Below are 18,691 nucleotides of genomic sequence, written 5' to 3' on the forward strand. Positions count from 1 at the left end.
ATTAGGGATGGGCAATAAATGCTGGCCTGGCCAGTGACACCCACATCCCATGAACGAATAAAAAAAAAATTAAAGATTGCAAAGCAAGAGCAGCTCTTCCTGGAGTCCTTGCCAATATTTATCCTTCAAACAGCATCAATAAATCGGAGTATCTCATCATTCTCACACTGTAGTTTGTGGGAGCTTGCTGTGTGCAAATTGGCTGCTGTGTTGCTGACATTTTTTTATTCATTCGGGGGATGTGGGCATCACTGGCTAGGCCAGCATTTATTGCCCATCCCTAATTGTCCTTGAGAAGGTGGTGGTGAGCTGCCTGCTTGAACCGCTGCAGACCATCGGGTGTATGTACACCCACAGTGCTGTTCGGAAGGGAACAGTGACAACAGTTACAACAGTGACTACACACCTATGGCATCTTAATGAGGCCTCGTCTTCAAAATGGTTCAGGCTTCATCCCACCACCATGGGAGGGTGGAGTGACCACTCCACTGACTGCAAGCCTGTTTTGACCATAACTTGAAAATTGCCACCAATGTTAGAACAACTTGCATTTATATAGTGCCTGTCGCCTAGTAAAAACAACCCAAGGCACTTCACAGAAGTGTTATCTGACACAATTTGCCACCGAGCCACATAAGGCTATATTGGGGCCCATGATTAAAAGCTTGGCCAAAGAGGGAGGCTTTAAAAGGAATGTCTTAAAGTAGGAGCGAGAGGCGGAGAGGTTTATGGAGGGAATTCCACAGCTTGGGGCCCAGGCAGCTGAAGGCAAGGCCAATGGTGGAGCGATGAAAATTGGGAATGTGCAACAGGCCAGAATTGGAGGAACACAGGGTTCTTAGAAGGTTGTAAGGCTGGAGGAGATTACAGAAATAGGGAGGGACAAGGCCACGGAGGAATAAGAATTTTAAATTCGAAGCATTGGTGGAAATGAGAGCCCATTTAGTTTGGTTTAAGATTATCAGTCGGGCTCGCAATGTGGCTTACACTTACTGGAAGCTACATATATTCATCCGCAGGAACGTATCTTCTGCAGACAAAAGGAACATGTCCAGGTGTTGTCTCTTTTTGAATTAAAAGCATGGGGGCAACAGTTCCCTGGTGTATTCTCCATGGCAACGCCTTGACCAATCAATTTGCCAACTTTCAGCAGTTGCATGGGAACACCACCACCTGCAAGTTCCCCTCCAAGCCACACACCATCCTGACTTGGAACAGTATCACCATTCCTTCACTATCGCCGGATCAAAATCCTGGAACTCCGTCCTAACAGTACTGTGGGTGTACCTACAGCCCAAGGACTGCAGCGGTTCAAGAAGGCAGCTCACCTCCACCTTCTCAAGGGCAAGTAGGGATGGGCAATAAATGCTGGCCTCACCAGCGATGCCCACATCCCCCGAACAAATTAAAAAAAAACCTTTTCTCATGCAGTATAAATTGTTGCTCCCTTTGAAATTTGGCATTCTCGCATCTGTCCTGATGAATGCAAGATGAAAAGCTTCAACAGCATGTCTCCTTTTGCAATAATACTCTATTATGCTGATGTAATAGCAATGGAAGTGGACATGAATTGTGACCAAAAGGATATGGAGTCAGGAGCTGAGCACAAGAGCCTAACAAAGCACTGAGGTTGCAAACAGTCCTGTTCCACCTGAGACAGTGGCTGGTGAGGTGACAGTAATGCTGACAAAGGTATAGAGTTTGTGACAGAGGTCCAAAGACCATGACTTCAGCCTTTGCAATATTTTTCTGCAGGAATGTATAGCCCATCCAAGACTGGATGCCAGACAAGCATTGTAAGAACACAGAGAGATAGAGCTGGCGGTCATTGATATGTATATAAATCGGACCTTTATGTCCATTGATAATTTTGACAAGGGGAAGCATGTGATGGTTGACCCACCTGTTGGAAATGTGATGATTGCCTGCTATCTTTACTTCATTCAGTGGATGAGGGTTAAAAAGAATCCAAGCAATATTGGAGAGAGATGGAGAGTTACGTGAGATGAAATTAATTGGAAGCAATATTACATGAATCCAGTTTAATTGATGGGATGAATTGTAGCCCAGGTTGTTTTGTTTAAGGATAAAAAAAAACCTTTTTTGCAGAGTGGAGGTGTCATGATTGCTTGCCGGTTGGACTCCAGTTTTTAATGAGGCTGTGTTTGATGGGCTGTGAGCAGCTGACAGGGTCAAATTAACGTTTAATGATTTCTGGAAACCAATATTCATGCACCACTCTCAGTGTCAGTTGACAATGCTTTCTTTTTGCAAGATATTGGATTTTAATCTGTCTTTGCCAGCGTACAAATGCTTGAAACTTATTGGCGAGCCAATTAACTACTTTTTTGAAGTACAGAAGACAATTTGCAACCAGAAATTTCCCAAAAACAAGCAATGTGGTAATGAACTGATCTTCTATTTTATGTGGTGTTGGTTGAGGGATAAATGTTGGCCAGGACACTGGGGAGAACTCTTCTTCAAAATTACAACCTTTGTATATTTGCATTTAACCATGCAATCTCCCTCTTGCCTTTAATTACTTTGTCCTTTGCACCTAAATAATGGTGGCTGGCATTAGCCTCAAAATCTGGCCAAATTATCTTGCTTTGGATGTAACCAAAATGAAAAGACAGCAATTGACCCGACCAACCACTTCAGACTCCAGCGTCTTTCTCTGCATTCAGTCCCCTCTCTCCCTTTCCAGCCACTACCCTGAAACAATTTGGATAGGTCATTTCCTCCTTTCACAAACCATCAAAGTTCCTCCTTCTACCTCAATGCTTCTGAAATACTTCGAGCGATCGATTTCCCTCAGCGGGATCTAAGAATGCTGAGACACCCAAGCCCCGTGTAGGAAATGTTGATTTTGAAATTCTGTTTGGATGAAGTTACTTTGAACTCAATGGCAAACCTGGGATTTTTAAGTAATTTGTACATAATATAACTTAAACACATTCATCTGTAAAAATTGTAATATTTATAGCCTTTTTTTGATGACGATGTTAGATAAAGAAGAAAGACATGCATTTATATAGCACCTTTCACAAACACAGGACATCCCAAAGATCTTTACAGCTAATGATTTTGAAGGGTAGTCAATGTTGTAATGTAGGAAACGTGGCAGCCAATTTGTGCACAGCAAGCTCCCACAAACAGCAATGTAATAATGATCCATTAATGTGTTTTTGTGATGTTAGTTGAGGGATAAATATTGGCCAAACACTGGGGATAACTCCCATGCTCTTCTTCGAAATAGTGCAAAGGGATCTTTTACATCCACCCAAGTAGGCAGATGGGGCCTCAGTTTAATGTCGCATCCAAAAGATGGCACCTCCAACAGTGCAGCAGTCCCTCAGTACTGCACTTTATTTTTGTGCTGAAGTACTGGAGTCTGTAACAGTCCTTTGTTTACATCAGAGGGAGAAGATTTCTATTCTATTGGATGTGAATCTGTAAATCCAGAGATAAAAGAGCAGGTTACAACCCTAATGTCCCAAATGGCTTCTAACTTCTGTAGCCTTCATAGTAGAAGAGCCAAACGTACAACATGTTAGAGTTGCCAATTCTGGTTGGACATATTCCTGGAGGTTTCATCACATGACCTCCTGCTTCCAAGTGCCCATCCCTACACTTCTCCCATTAATCGCCCAACTCATCCATCCACACAGTGCCCCGCCTTCCCACACCAATCGGAAAGTAAATAGACTCTTTATTACATGATTGGATGATTCTTCATTATCAATCAAGCGGCTTTTAATCCAACATCCGATATTTTTATAACCAATAAACAAAACTGTTCAAAGATTTTTTTTAAATTATTGCCCCAATGATTTTTTTTCAGGATTGCTTGCAGCAGTTTCCTGGAGATTAATCTTCAATTCGCGGAGATGCCAGAACTATTCTGGAGGGTTGGCAACCCTACAATATATTGGGCTTCATGCTCTGCCATTTTCATCTGCCGCCAAAACTGTGATGGAATGGGAATTGCAATACACTGGCAGAGAGAGAGAGGCGGTTGCTGCCAAAGCTTCTCAGCTCATGACAGGGTGAGACAATTTCGTAAATCAGGCGGCACCTATGCCCCTATCACTTACGCCGCTCAGTTTTGCCAGATGCCAGTGTATCACTGGTATCCAGCACAATTGAAGCTCAGGGGCTGCAAGCAGTAGGAAATCAGAAAGGATCAGGCCAACCTACCCACCCTGCTCCTTTTCATATGGTAGTCTTTTAGTGGACAGTTGGCATTCTTGCCCACTTCTGCTCAAAGAAAAAATTCCCCTGGCCATGTTAGAACATTTAATTAAGTGGTAGTTAAATCGTGTGTCAACCTTTGAATAATTTGAGCGTCCAGTGATTTTTGTTCTATCACCAAAAATTATGCTGGCTCCTTATTAATGTAGTCCAAAATCAAAGGCACATGTGGTTACAAGGAAGGCTTTGACTGATATTAACTGATAGTCCCTCATGCGATCACTGAACATCACAATTGCATCCTTGCTACCTGGCCATTTATTCATTACTAATTGCAATATTACTTCCAAATTTCCAGAAAGCAATTTCGCTTCTACCAAAAGAAATATATTACAAAACAAGAACAACTTGCATTTATATAGCACCTTTACCATAGTAAAGAAAAGTCACAGGGCATTTAACAGGAGCGTTATCAGACAAAATTAGGCAACGAGGCTCATAAATATTAGGACTGGTGACCAAAATCTTTGTAGGCTTTACGGGGGATCTTAAAAGGAGGAGTGAGCGTTTATTGTCTCTTCATGGTGCACTGGAAAATCATCATTTTGACCAATTATATTTTATAAACTTTCTGCTTCGCACACTCTCAATTTGGACCACCAAAGCATATAGAGGTAAAGGTGGGTAAATGGAGTCGAGGGGCTGAACGGTCTACTCCTATTCACATCTTTCCCTGACTTCCAAATTCCACTTTTAGTCTTTTTTATCCTGATTGACAAGACTGTCTTCATCTGACTCACAGCAGAGCTCACCTCGAAATAACAATGCCAAATAAACCATTACACACACCTCTCCATCCGGTTTAAGAGCAACAGACCGTCTCCTGCCAGCAAGACCTGACAAATAACACAAACAAATCCGTTTTTGCCTATCCACACTAAATTGCTATTTAACTCATTGAGTCATCTTGACCTTTAGTTTGGCTATTTGTGGCCTGTTTGAGCTCGAAAGGACAGTGAAAATGCTTAGCTGGATCATGAAGCATGCCTCATTAAAGCAAATTATCGTCATGCCTAAGTATACTAGCTGCCAAAAAAATAGTAAGCCTGAGGATTGGGAGCATTTTAGAATTCAGCAAAGGAGGACCATGAAACTGATAACGAAAGAGAAAATAGAAAATAGCAAGAAACATAAAAATGGACTGTAAAAGCTTCCATAGGTATGTAAAAAAGGAAAAAGATTAGCAAAGACTAGTGGGCCCACTACAGGCAGACTTAGGAGCAGTTATAATGGGGAATAACGAAATGCCAGAAAACTAAACAAATACTTTGTGTCCGTTTTCACGGAGGAAGATACAAGAAACCTCCAGGAATATTAGAGAACCAAGAGACTAGCGAGAATGAGGAACTGAAAGAAATTAGTACTGGTAAAAAAAGTAGCACGGGAGGAATTAATGGGACCGAAAGTTGATTGATAAATCCCCTGGACCTGATGATCTACATCCCAGAGTGTTGAAAGAGGTGGCTTTAGAGATAATGGATGCACTGATAGTCATCTTCCAAAAGTCTATAGATTCTGGAACAGTTCCTGAAGATTGGAAGGCGGCAAATGTAACCCCACTAATTAGAAAGGAAGGAGAGAGAAAACTGGGAACTATAAACCTGTTAGCCTGACATCAGTCGTAGGGAAAATGCTAGAATCTATTATAAAGGATGTGATAACTGGACACTGAGAAAATAATGGTAGGATTGGGCAGAGTCAACATGGATTTATGAAAGGGAAATCATGTTTGACAGACCCATTAGAGATTTTCAGGATGTAACTAGCAGAATAGATAAGGGGAAACCAGTGGATGTGGTGTATTTGGATTTTCAGAAGGCTTTCAATAAGGTCCCATACAGGGGGTTAGTAAACAAAATTACAACACATGGGATTGGGGGTAATATACTGGCATGGATTGAGAATTGGTTAACAGACGGAAAACAGAGAGAAGGAATAAACGGGTCATTCTCAGGTTGGCAGGCTGTGACTAGTGGGGTGCCGCAAGGATCAGTGCATGGGCCCCAAGTATTCACAATCTATATCAATGATTCGGATGTGAGGACCAAATGTAATATTTCCAATCTTGCTGATGGCACAAAACTAGGTGGGAATGTGAGTTGCGAGGAGGATGCAAAGAGGCTTCAAGGGGATTCAGACAGACTAAGTGAGTGAGCAAGAACATGGCAGATATAATGTGGAAACATGTGAAGTTATCCATTTTGATAGGAAAAACAGAAGTGCAGAGTATTTTTCAAATGGTGAAAGATTGGGAAGTGTTGTCCAAAGGGAGCTGGGTGTCCTTGTTCATAAGTCACTGGCTAACAGGCAGGTGCAGCAATTAGGAGCACAAATGGTATGTTGGCCTTCATTGCAGGAGGATTTGAGTACAGGAGTAAAGAAGTCTTGCTGCAATTGTATAGAGCATTGGTGAGAGCACACCTGGAGTATCATGTACGGTTTTTGTCTCCTTATATAAGGAAGGATAGACTTGCCATAGAGGGAGTGCAACGGAGGTTCACCAAACTAATTCCTGGGATGGCGGGACTGTCCTATGAGGAGAGATTGAGGAGACTGGGTTGTATTCTCTAGAGTTTAGAGAATAAGAGGTGATCTCACTGAAGCAAACAAAATTCTTACAGGATTCAACAAGGTAGATGCAGGAAGGATGTTTTCCCTGGCTGGGGGATATAGAACCAGAGGACACAGTCTCAGAATAAGGGGTAGGCCATTTAGGACTGAAATGAGGAGGAATTTCTTTACTCAGTGGGTGGTGAATCTTTGGAATTCTCTATCCCAGAGGGCTGTGAAGGCTCAGTCACTGAGTATGTTCAAGGCAGAAATCACTAGATTTCTAGATTATTAAAGATATCAAGGGGGATAGTGCGAGAAAATGGCATTGAGGTAGAAGATCAGCCATGATCTAGTTGAATGGTGGAGCAGGCTCGAGGGGCCGAATGGCCTACTCCTGCTCCTATTTCCTATGTTCCTATACTGACTGTCCTATTTCTGTCCTATTACACTTTTGCAAGTCCATTTCCATTTGAGTAATTTCCTCATTTTAAACTCAAGAACGTTTTTGCTCTTTTCAAAAACCCAAGTTTAAATGGAGACAAAAGGTTCTATTCAGCTTGTTCTGAGCTTTTATGCAGCACCCACAAGTAAATGGGATAGGCTGCCCAATTTTATTTTGCTAAGGGATCTTTTGATAACCTGGATAGAGGAAACTTTTATTCCATCTAAAATAGATAGAACGCAGGCCTCAGAGATGGAAGAATGATAAGCCACTCGAATTCCAATTAGATCATTTTAAAATCATTTTGATATTCCTGCCATAATGTTCTTGCTCTTCCCTTTCTAATATTACTTGTTCCTTTGGTGTGTGAACTATTGTAAGACCATAAGAAATAGGAGCAGGAGTAGGTCATTCAACCCCTCAAGCCTGCCCCGCCATTCAATAAGATCATGGATGATCTGCCCCAAACCTCAACTCCTCTTTCATGCCAGCTCCTCATAGCCCTCAACTCCCCGAAATTTAAAAACCTATCGACATGCTCTTTAAATATTTTCAGTGATTTAGCCTCCACAACTCTCTGGGGTAGAGAATTCCAGACATTCACTACCCTCTGAGAGAAGAAATTCCTTCGCATCTCAGTTTTAAATGAGTGTCCCCTTATTCTGTAACTACATCACCTAGTTCGAGATTCCCCCATGAGTGGAAACATCTTCTGAACATCTACCCTGTCAAGCCCCCTCAGAATCTTTTACATTTCAATAAGATCACCCCTCATTCCTATAAACTCTAAGGGTGGCACAGCGGTTAGCACCGCAGCCTCACAGCTCCAGGGACCCGGGTTCGATTCCGGGTACTGCCTGTGTGGAGTTTGCAAGTTCTCCCTGTGTCTGCGTGGGTTTTGTCCAGGTGCTCCGGTTTCCTCCCACAAGCCAAAAGACTTGCAGGTTGATAGGTAAATTGGCCATTATAAATTGTCACTAGTATAGGTAGGTGGTAGGGAAATATAGGGACAGGTGGGGATGTTTGGTAGGAATATGGGATTAGTGTAGGATTAGCATAAATGGGTGGTTGATGTTCGGCACAGACTCGGTGGGCTGAAGGGCCTGTTTCAGTGCTGTATCTCTAATCTAATGAATAAAGGCCTAACCTGTTTAGCCGTTCTTGATAAGTCAACCCCTTCATCCCAGAAATCAGCCTGGTGAATCTCTTTTGAACTGCCTCCAATGCTAGTATATCCTTTTGTAAATACGGGGACCAAACTGTACAGAGTACTCCAGGTGCAGCCTCACCAACACCCTGTACAGTTGTAACAAGACTTCCCAATTTTCAAACTCCAACCCCCTAACAATAAAGGCCAAAATTCCATTTGCCTTCTTAATTACTTGCTGCAACTGCATGCTAACGTTTTGTGTTTCATGCACAAGAATACCCAGATGCCTCTGTGATGCACTTTTTTGGAGTCTCTCTCCATTTAAATAATAGTCTGCCTTTTGATTCTTCCTACCAAAGTGCAGGATCTCACACTTTCCTACATTAAACTCCATCTGCCAGGTTTTTGCCCACTCACTCAACCTATCTATATCCCCTTGCAGATTCCTTATGTCCTCATCACAACATGCCCTCCCAGCTATTTTTGTATTATCAGCAAATTTGGATATATTACACTCTGCCCTCCAAGTCATTAATATAGATAGTAAATAATTGAGGCCCTATGACTGATCTTTGTGGCACTCCACTAGTTATGACTTTCCAACCTGAAAAAGACCTATTAATCCTGACTCTCTGTTTTCTGTGAGTTAACCAATCCTCAATCCATGCTAATACATTACCCCCAATACCGTGAGCTCCTATCTTATGCAATAATCTTTTATTGGCACCTTATCAAATGCCTTCTGGAAATCCAAATACACTACATCTACCGGCTCCCCTTTATCAACTCTGCTTATTATATCCTCAAAGAACTCTAGCAAATTTGTCAAACATGATTTCCCTTTCACAAAACCATGTTGACTCTGTTTGATTGCATTAAGCTTTTCTAAATGTCCTGCTATTTCTTCCTTAATAATGGACTCTAGCATTTTACCAATGACCGATGTTAAGCTGACCGGCCCATAGTTTCTTGCTTTTAGTCTCCCTCCCTTCTTGAACAGGGACATCACATGTTCTGGAATATTTCGACCAATGCCTTCTCTATCACTGCAGCCACTTCCATTAAAACCCTGGGATGCAGGCCATCAGGTCCTGGTGACTTGTCTGCCTTTAGTCCCATTAGTTTGTCAAATACTTTGTCCCTCATGATAGAGACTGTTACAAGATCTTTCCTCCCATTAGCTCCTTGTTTATCTAATATCTGTGGGATGTTTATAGTGTCCTCCACTGTGAAGACTGATCCAAAATATTGGTTTAAATTATCTGCCATTTCCCTGTTCCCCGTTATCAATTCTCCAGTCGCATCCTCCAAGGGTCCCACGCACACTTTAGCTACTCTCTCTTTTTATATACCCATAAAAGTTCTAGTTGTTTGTTTTTATATTTCTTGCCAATTTACTCTCATAATCAATTTTCTCCCTCTTTATTAGTTTTTTAGTCATCTGCTGCTGGTTCCTAAAAAATTCCCAATCCTCTGGCCTACCACTAGTTTTCGCTGCTTTGTATGCCTTAGTTTTTGTTGCATATTCTCCTTGACCGCCCTTGTTAACCATGGGTGGTTTATGCTTCTCATCGAGTCCTTCTTTTTGACTGGGATAAATTTTTGCTAAGCGTTATGAAATATCTGCTTAAATGTCTGCCACTGCTCTTCCACTGACCTTCCACTTAGTCTATTTTCCCAGCCCACTTTAGACAACTCTTTCTTCATACCTCTGTAATTGCCCTTGTTTAAGTTGAGGACACTGGTTTGAGACCTGAGTTGTTGGCCCTCAAACTGAATTTGAAATTCCACCATGTTGTGATCGCTACCCCATAGAGGATCCTTAACTACTATATCTCTTATTAATCCTACCTCATTACACATTACTAGATCTAAAATAGCCTGTTCCCGGGTAGGTTCTGCAATGTATTGCTCTAAGTAATAATCCCTAATGGACTCTACAAATTTAGATTAGATTAGAGATACAGCACTGAAACAGGCCCTTCGGCCCACCGAGTCTGTGCCGAACATCAACCACCCATTTATACTAATCCTACACTAGTCCCATATTACTACCAAACACCCCCACCTGTTCCTATATTTCCCTACCACCTACTTATACTAGTGACAATTTATAATGGCCAATTTACCTATCAACCTGCAAGTCTTTTGGCTTGTGGGAGGAAACCGGAGCACCCGGAGAAAACCCACGCAGACACAGGGAGAACTTGCAAACTCCACACAGGCAGTACCCGGAATCGAACCCGGGTCCTTGGAGCTGCGAGGCTGCGGTGCTAACCACTGCGCCACTGTGCCGCCCTTATTTGTCTTGCATGTTACCTCTGCTAATTTGATTTGTCCAGTCAACATGCAGATTAAAATCACCCATGACAATTGTAGCGCCCTTCTTACACGCCTCCATTATTTCCCAATTTATACTTTGTCCTACAGTGAGGTAACTTTTTGGGGGCTTAGAGATGACTCCCACCCATGACTTCTTCCCCTTGCTATTCCTTATTTCCACTCAATCTATTGAACCTATATCACTACTCACCACTGCACCGATACCTTTCTTTATTAACAAAGCTACCCCACCTCCTTTTCCTTTCTGCCTATTTTCTGGAATATCAAATATCGTTGAATATTGAGTTCCCAGTCTTGGTCACCCTGCAACCACGTCTTTGTAATAGCTAACAAGTCATATTCATTTATTTCTATTTGTGCCGTCAACTCATCTATCTTGTTACAAATGCTACGTGCATTCAGATAAAGAGCCTTAAGCTTTGACTTTTTACCATTCTTATTCATTCTGGTTCTAATTTCTGCCCCACTCTTCTGCACCTTCCTGTCACACTTTGACTATCATTCACCTCTTCACTACCCTGAATATCTGCTCTCTCACAGGACTGCAAAGAAAACATGGATTTTTATTGTACTTTAAACTGGAACATATATATTATATAGAGCTGCTACAAGAACCACAGCAACACAAATCTCACTCTGTTGGGCGACACCAACAACTCCCTGGTCATGTGTGGTGTGAAATCACTTCTTCTGGTGACCTTCACTTACAGCCTCTTAAGGTAGACCCTTTAAGGTGGTCCCACAACATCCCCCTTTCTCCCAAAGATAAAAACATATGTACAATATACAATGATGCTGCAGTTCAGAATAATCATTGTTACCACCAAGGCAGGAGTAATGCACTGTTAATTCAGTCCCACTACTCCACAGATCATGGCATATCAAGCAAAGTTTCCTACCTACCAAAGAATAGCCAAATTAAATACTTTATTTTTCCCCTGGAATAAAGCACACCAAACCAGAATTCTTTAAACAACAATAACATTAACTAATTATTAGAAAAGAAATAATATGTCTTAACTACTAATGAGATAAATCTATATATATAAAAAACCCTTATTTCCTTAACCCTCATGCGCACACACATACATTTTAAAAAACGGTTAACTGGGGAAAAATAATTTTTTGGCTATAGCTGTTTCTTAGGAATAAAAGGAATAATAAAAAATAATTGAGTTTATCACATTCTGGTAGGATGTTTTCAGTATGGTGAGGTGTCCCAGAGCTGAATAGTCGGGCGCCACTCAAAGTCTCTCCAGGCGAGGTTGATGGTCAGTCTGTGATGGGCAGGCATTCACGGCAATTTAACTGCAGCAGGCGTCACATAGGTCTTTCATCAGGGGTGTACAACAGGTCTGCTTAGGTCAGTAGCAATAGCAGAGTAGCAGAAGAATTCAGACTTCAGGATTTCTTAGCACACAGGAAGCAGCAGGAATCTCACTGGATGCAGAAATTCTTCAGAGACCGGAGGCAAAAGAAATCTGCCACCTTTCAAATTCCTTTTCAAGAGATGCTAGTCTCCTTTACAGAGAGAGGTAACACTTTCCTGGATCTCCTTCTCTTGCTCCAGGCAGGTCATAGAAACATAGAAATATAGAAAATAGGAGCAGGTGTAGGCCATTTGGCCCTTCGAGCCTGCTCCACCATTCATTATGATCATGGCTGATCATCCAACTCAGTAACCGTTCCCGCTTTCCCCCCATATCCTTTGATTCCTTTCGCCCCAAGAGCTATATCTAATTCCTTCTTGAAAACATACAATGTTTTGGCCTCAACTGCTTTCTGTGGTAGCGAATTCCACAGGCTCACCACTCTCTGGGTGAAGAAATTTTTCCTCATCTCAGTCCTGAAAGGTTTACCCCGTATCCTTAGACTATGACCCCTGGTTCTGGACTCCCCCACCATCGGGAACATCCTTCCTGCATCTACCCTGTCACATCCTGTTAGAATTTTATAGGTTTCTATGAGATCCCCACTCACTCTTCTGAACTCCAGCGAATATAATCTTAACCGACTCAATCTCTCCTCATACGTCAGTCCCGCCATCCCAGGAATCAATCTGATAAACCTTCACTGCACTCCTTCTATAGCAAGAACATCCTTCCTCAGATAAAACTGCACACAATATTCCCTGTGTGGCCTCACCAAGGCCCTGCATAATTGCAGCAAGACATCCCAGCTCCCGTACTCAAATCCTCTCGCCATGAAGGACAACATACCATTTGCCTTTTTTACCGCCTGTAGGACCTGCATGCTTACCTTCAGCGACTGGTGTACGTGAACACCCAGGTCTCGTTGCATATTCCCCGCTCTCAGTTTATAGCCGTTCAGATAATAATCTGCCTTCCTGTTTTTGCTACCAAAGTGGATAACCTCACATTTATCCACATTATACTGCATCTGCCATGCATTAGCCCACTCACTTAACTTGTCCAAATCACCCTGAAGCCTCTCTGCATCCTCCTCACAACTCACCCTCCTACTGAGTTTTGTGTCATCTGTAAATTTGGAGATATTACATTTAGTTCCCTCATCTAAATCATTAATATATATTGTGAATAGCTGGGGTCCTAGCACTAATCCCTGCGGTACCCCACTAGTCACTGCCTGCCATTCGGAAAAAGACCCATTTATCCCTACTCTTTGTTTCTGTCTGCCAGACAATTTTCTATCCATCTCAATACATTAGCCCCAATCCCATGCACTTTAATTTTACACGCTAATCTCTTATGTAGCACTTTGTCGAAAGCCTTCCAAAAGTCCAAATAAACCACATCCACTGGCTCCCCCTCATCAACTCTGCTAGTTACATCCTCGAAGAATTCTAGTAAATTTGTTAAGCATGATTTCCCTTTCGTAAATCCATGCTGACTCTGTCCGATTCTATCACCGTTCTCCAAGTGCTCTGCTATAAAATCTTTGATAATAGACTCTAGAATTTTCCCCACTACTGACATCAGGCTGACAGGTCTGTAATTCCTTGTGTTCTCTCTACCTCCCTTTTTAAATAGTGGGGTTACATTAGCTACCCTCCAATCTGTAGGAACTGTTCCAGAGTCTATAGAATCTTGGAAGATGACCACCAATGCATCCACTATTTCTAGGGCCACTTCCTTAAGTACTCTGGGATGCATACCATCAGGTGCTGGGGATTTATCGGCCTTTAATCCTATCAATTTCCCCAACAACATTTCTCTACTAATACTGATTTCTTTCAGCTCCTCCCTCTCACTAAACCCTGTGTTCCCCAACATTTCTGGTATGATATTTGTGTCCTCCTTTGTGAAGACAGAACCAAAGTATGCATTTAGTTGGTCAGCCATTTCTTTGTTCCCCATAATAAATTCCCCTGTTTCTGACTGTAAGGGACCTACATTTGTCTTCACCAATCTTTTTCTCTTCATATACCTATAGAAACTTTTAGTCAGTTTTTATGTTCCTCACAAGCTTGCTCGCGTACTCTATTTTACCCTTCTTAATCAATCCCTTGGTCATTCTTTGCTGAATTCTAAACTGCTCCCAGTCCTCCGGCCTGTTGTTTTTCCTGGCAAATTTATATGCCTCTTCCTTGGATCTAATGCTATCTCTAATTTCCCTTGTAAGCCATGGTTTGGCTACCTTTTCCGTTTTACTTTTGCGCCAGACAGGGATAAAATTGTTGCAGTTCATCCATGCATTCTTTGAATGCTTGCCATTGCCTATGCACTGTCATCCCTTTAAGTAACGTTTCCCAAACCGTCATGGCCAACTCGTGCCTCATACCTTCGTAGTTTCCTTTATTAAGAATCAGGACCCTAGTCTCAGAATCAACTACGTCACTCTCCATCGTGATGAAGAATTCTATCATATTATGGTCGCTCATCCCCCAGGGGTCTCGCACAACTAGATTGTCGATTATTCCTCTCTCATTACACAATACCCAGTCTAGGATGGCCTGTTCTCTAGTTGGTTCCTCAATGTATTGGTCCAGAAAACCATCCTGCATATACTCCATGAATTCTCCTCTACGGTATTGTGACTAATTTGATTTGCCCAATCTATATGCAGATTAAAGTCACCCATAATTACAGATGTTCCTTTATCGCATGCGTCTCTAATTTCCTGTTCAATGCCATTCCCAACATCATCATTACAGTTTGGGGGTCTGTATACAACCCCCACTAACCTTTTTTTGCCCCTTCGTGTTTCTTAGCTCTACCCATTCAGATTCCACGTTGTCTGAGCGACTATCCTTCCTCACTATTGCGTTAATTTCCTATTTAACCAGCAATACAACTACACCGCCTTTTACTTTTTGTCTGTCCTTCCTAAATACTGAAAAAGCAAAGATTACAAATGCCAGCCTTTTGTTCAATTCACAGGCTTTTTAAAGGGTCCAAGGTGTAAAAAGAACCTTCATGAACATGGTCACATGTCCAACACAGTGTCTCCCCTCTCAAAGCTGCTCTAAAGAAAGGTCAAACCCCGCGGTCTCCTTGAATTTGCTGGTTTTCCTGTCCTTGTACAAGTTCAACTTCCTTTCAAAGCACCCATAAAGTTCAACTGCTGTTATGAACTTCCTTTCAAAACATTACAAGAATTCCAACTACTTGCAGGTCAGTGTCCACTGAGCAAAAACCTCTTAGCTTTTAAAAAACATTGGCCGCAATTTACGCCCCAAAAATGAACAGGCTGGTGGTGGGATGGGGGGGGGGGGGTGTAAAATGGAGTTGGTGGCTCGCGGGGTGGGGGGGGGGGGCCCTCCTGACCCGCTCCTGCCTCTGCCGCCAGTTTCCTCAGGACGGCAGAGGCGGGAAACAGACTGCCCGCCCCAGGCCAATCAAGGCCCTTAAGTGGCCACTTAATGGCCGCTTAAGTACCTCCGCTTGCCGCCACGGGGATTTTACCATTGGCAGGCAGGTGGCCCAGGCCCGAGAAAATCCACCTATAAAAAGTTGGCGGCCTTCTGCCGGCCTGGGGACGGGGTGGGGGGGACCTCCTAATCAGGCACCTTGTGCCCGATAGAGGGCCGCCCCGATGCCCCAAAAATACAAACCCCCAACACCCACCACGCACCCCCACTCCCCGTCCCCCCAATAGACCACCCTTGCTTGGCTGGAGCCCGACCTATCACCCCCAGTGAATCCCCAAGAATTGCTCTCATTTCTATCCTCTCCGTCATCTTGATCATGAAACTGGGTTGCGGTCCCAGCAGTGGTACCGCTCCCAGTGGCATTGCTGGGACTAAGTGCTGCAGACCGCTGATTGGCTGGCAGCTCCATTTGGCAGGACCTCATGCCTCAATGAGGTGGAACTCCCATCTCAGACCAATTAAGGGCCTGGGGACTGTAAAATCCAGACAGGATCCCCAGGCCCAGGCGGGATCGTCAACGATTTTCAGTCAGTGGAAAGATCTCAACCAACTAGTGCAAAAGTCTGGCCACAGAATTTTAAGTTCTGAGTACAAAAAAAAACCTTTTGTAACACTATACATGATTAAAACAAAGCGTTATTTACAAGTATGCAAATTTTACACTCTCTAAAATGTAGAGGAGGTTTGCTTATTCATGCCGGTCTTGTTATTGTACACCTTTTCCCAGAGCTGAGTTCATCTTGGTGGCTCCTCTGAGACCCTGGTGACTCAGAACTCTGGTTCGTATGTTCTTCCTCTGTGCTCGTAGCCTCTGTACATTCACCTTCAGACTTTGTCTTTGATCATGTCCGCGATGCCGCGGGAGTTGTCACATGTAGTGTTCTCGTACAGCTCTCTGAATTGACTTCAGTTCTGTCTGAGAATCGCACCAATGGGTGCTGGACCGCGTACAATACGGACTAGTTGCATATCCTCGCAACCTCTGCAGGATACCAAGTTCCCAACACATGATTGAGGACTCTGATCTTCTGTCCTACTTGCAATTGAACTAATTCTGGTCCTGCTTGCCTGTCATACGATGCCTTCATCTTCCATTGTTTGGAAAGCTTAGAAAAATGCTTGCTGGCAACATCACCGACCACCGACAATCCCTCTGGCCTCCGGGTACTTGCTGCAATGAACTGAAGCCTGAGGAGAGACTCCTGGTCATATCGCCTCTTCATGTCAAAACTCCTACCTTTGTGTCATTCTTTACATGGACCAACCCAATACACTCGACCTGAGTATTTTGTACCATCTTCAGTGCATTACTGAATTCAAGTCTTGTGACAATTCGTAAACCTCAGCATACTGGAAGCCCTGAAACATCTGGTCCAGGTGTGTCTACAATATAAAACATTTGTGATAGCCATTCGGAGCTCCCATAGCTGCACTGCAAGGTTTTCGTTCCAATGCACTTGATTGGAGAACCATTGTAGACAGTCAGCCTAGCCGTGGTGGGTTGCACCATAGATTCCCATTTCTTTAAGTACATGGCCTTCAGTATATGGAAGGGTAGAATGTTTACACTTGCTCCAGTGTCAATTTTTACTCTGAGCTTATGTGGACATATAATCCCGATCAAATGCTTGATTGTGTAATAGCATTGACATGTTGATCCAATTTAACTGTGTGAAGTGCTTGCTCGCTGTTCACACAAGTGCATTCTTCACCCACATCCTCCTGACAATCTCTCTCTTCTGACCTGATTTACCTGCTTGGGCTTTTGTTGTGTGTTGGTATACTTTTTGCTGCATTTGCCATCCTGTCTTGTAGACATTCTCTCTGCATGTGATCTGCCACCATTCCTGTGTGTAGTATCTGAGCTCGGCCTTCTGCACTGCCTTGCTTAATGTCCTCACATGCCACAAGCTTCGCACTGATCCTGGTATGCCAGACAACTGCCAATTGGGTGAGTCGGGCCACATTTGCCACAAGGCTTAGCAGACATCTGAGCCTTGGCTACCATACCAATTGTTGTAGCCACCATCAATGGTTGTAATTATTGGTGCCCAGCCATGATGGCTTTAAATTTCCTTCCATCATTGAATAGTGCATCTATGATGGGCCCTTTCTTCTTTTCTAGCAGGTCTTTTTGAAAGGCCTGTAGTGGGGTAGACGTGATTACTAGCTCTATAACCCATTCTGACTGTTCAATATCTGCGAAGTCACAATATTGAGCTTTGTCTCAGCACCTTGCAACAAATTGGTCAATGGACACAATTTGCCTTTACCAGTAGGTCACAAGCTCATGCCTATGTATTCAGAAATTGACCTTCACCTGGAGTTGCTCCACCAGGAATTTCATAGCTTGCTAGGGTCCTTTTGATCCTCAGCTGACAATCCTGAAGTGTTGATCCGTTGCAGACCCTCGTTGCCCAGTGCGATCTTGATTTTCACAGTTTGTTTCTCTGGTTCGCTCACTTCTTGATCCAGGAAATGTGGTCTTGCCATGCACAGGACCAGATCAAATCTTGATTTGCTTTTGAAAACTTAACCGAGGAAGAGCTGACCTTCAACAGATTCATCTCAATTGCTAATTAGGCTGCCCTCCCCATGTGAAGCAGGTCATCAACAGTCATATGAACACACGAAAATATGAATTAGGAGCAGGAGTAGGCCACTCACCCCCTCGAGCCTGCTCCGCCATTCAATAAGATCATGGCTGATCTGATTGTAACCTCAACTCCACGTTCCCACCTACTCACAATAACTTTTCACCTCCTTGCTTATCAAGAATCTATCTACCTCTGCCTTAAAAATATTCAAAGACTCTGCTTCCACCGCCTTTTGAGGAAGAGAATTCCAAAGATTCTCAATCCTCTAAGAGAAAAAATTTCTCCTCATCTCTGTCTGAAATGGGCGACCCCTTATTTTTAAATAGCAGTCCCTAGTTCTGATTTCTCCCACAAGTGGAAACATCCTTTCCACATCCACCCTATCAAGAACCTTCAGAATCTTATATGTTTTCCGTCAAGTCGCCTCTTACCCTTCTAAACTCCAGGAGATACAAGCCTAGCCTGTCCAACCATTCCTCATAAGACAACTTGCCTTTTTT

The sequence above is a fragment of the Heterodontus francisci genome, chromosome 5, assembly GCF_036365525.1.
Source record: "Heterodontus francisci isolate sHetFra1 chromosome 5, sHetFra1.hap1, whole genome shotgun sequence".
NCBI classification, from domain to species: Eukaryota; Metazoa; Chordata; class Chondrichthyes; order Heterodontiformes; family Heterodontidae; genus Heterodontus; species Heterodontus francisci.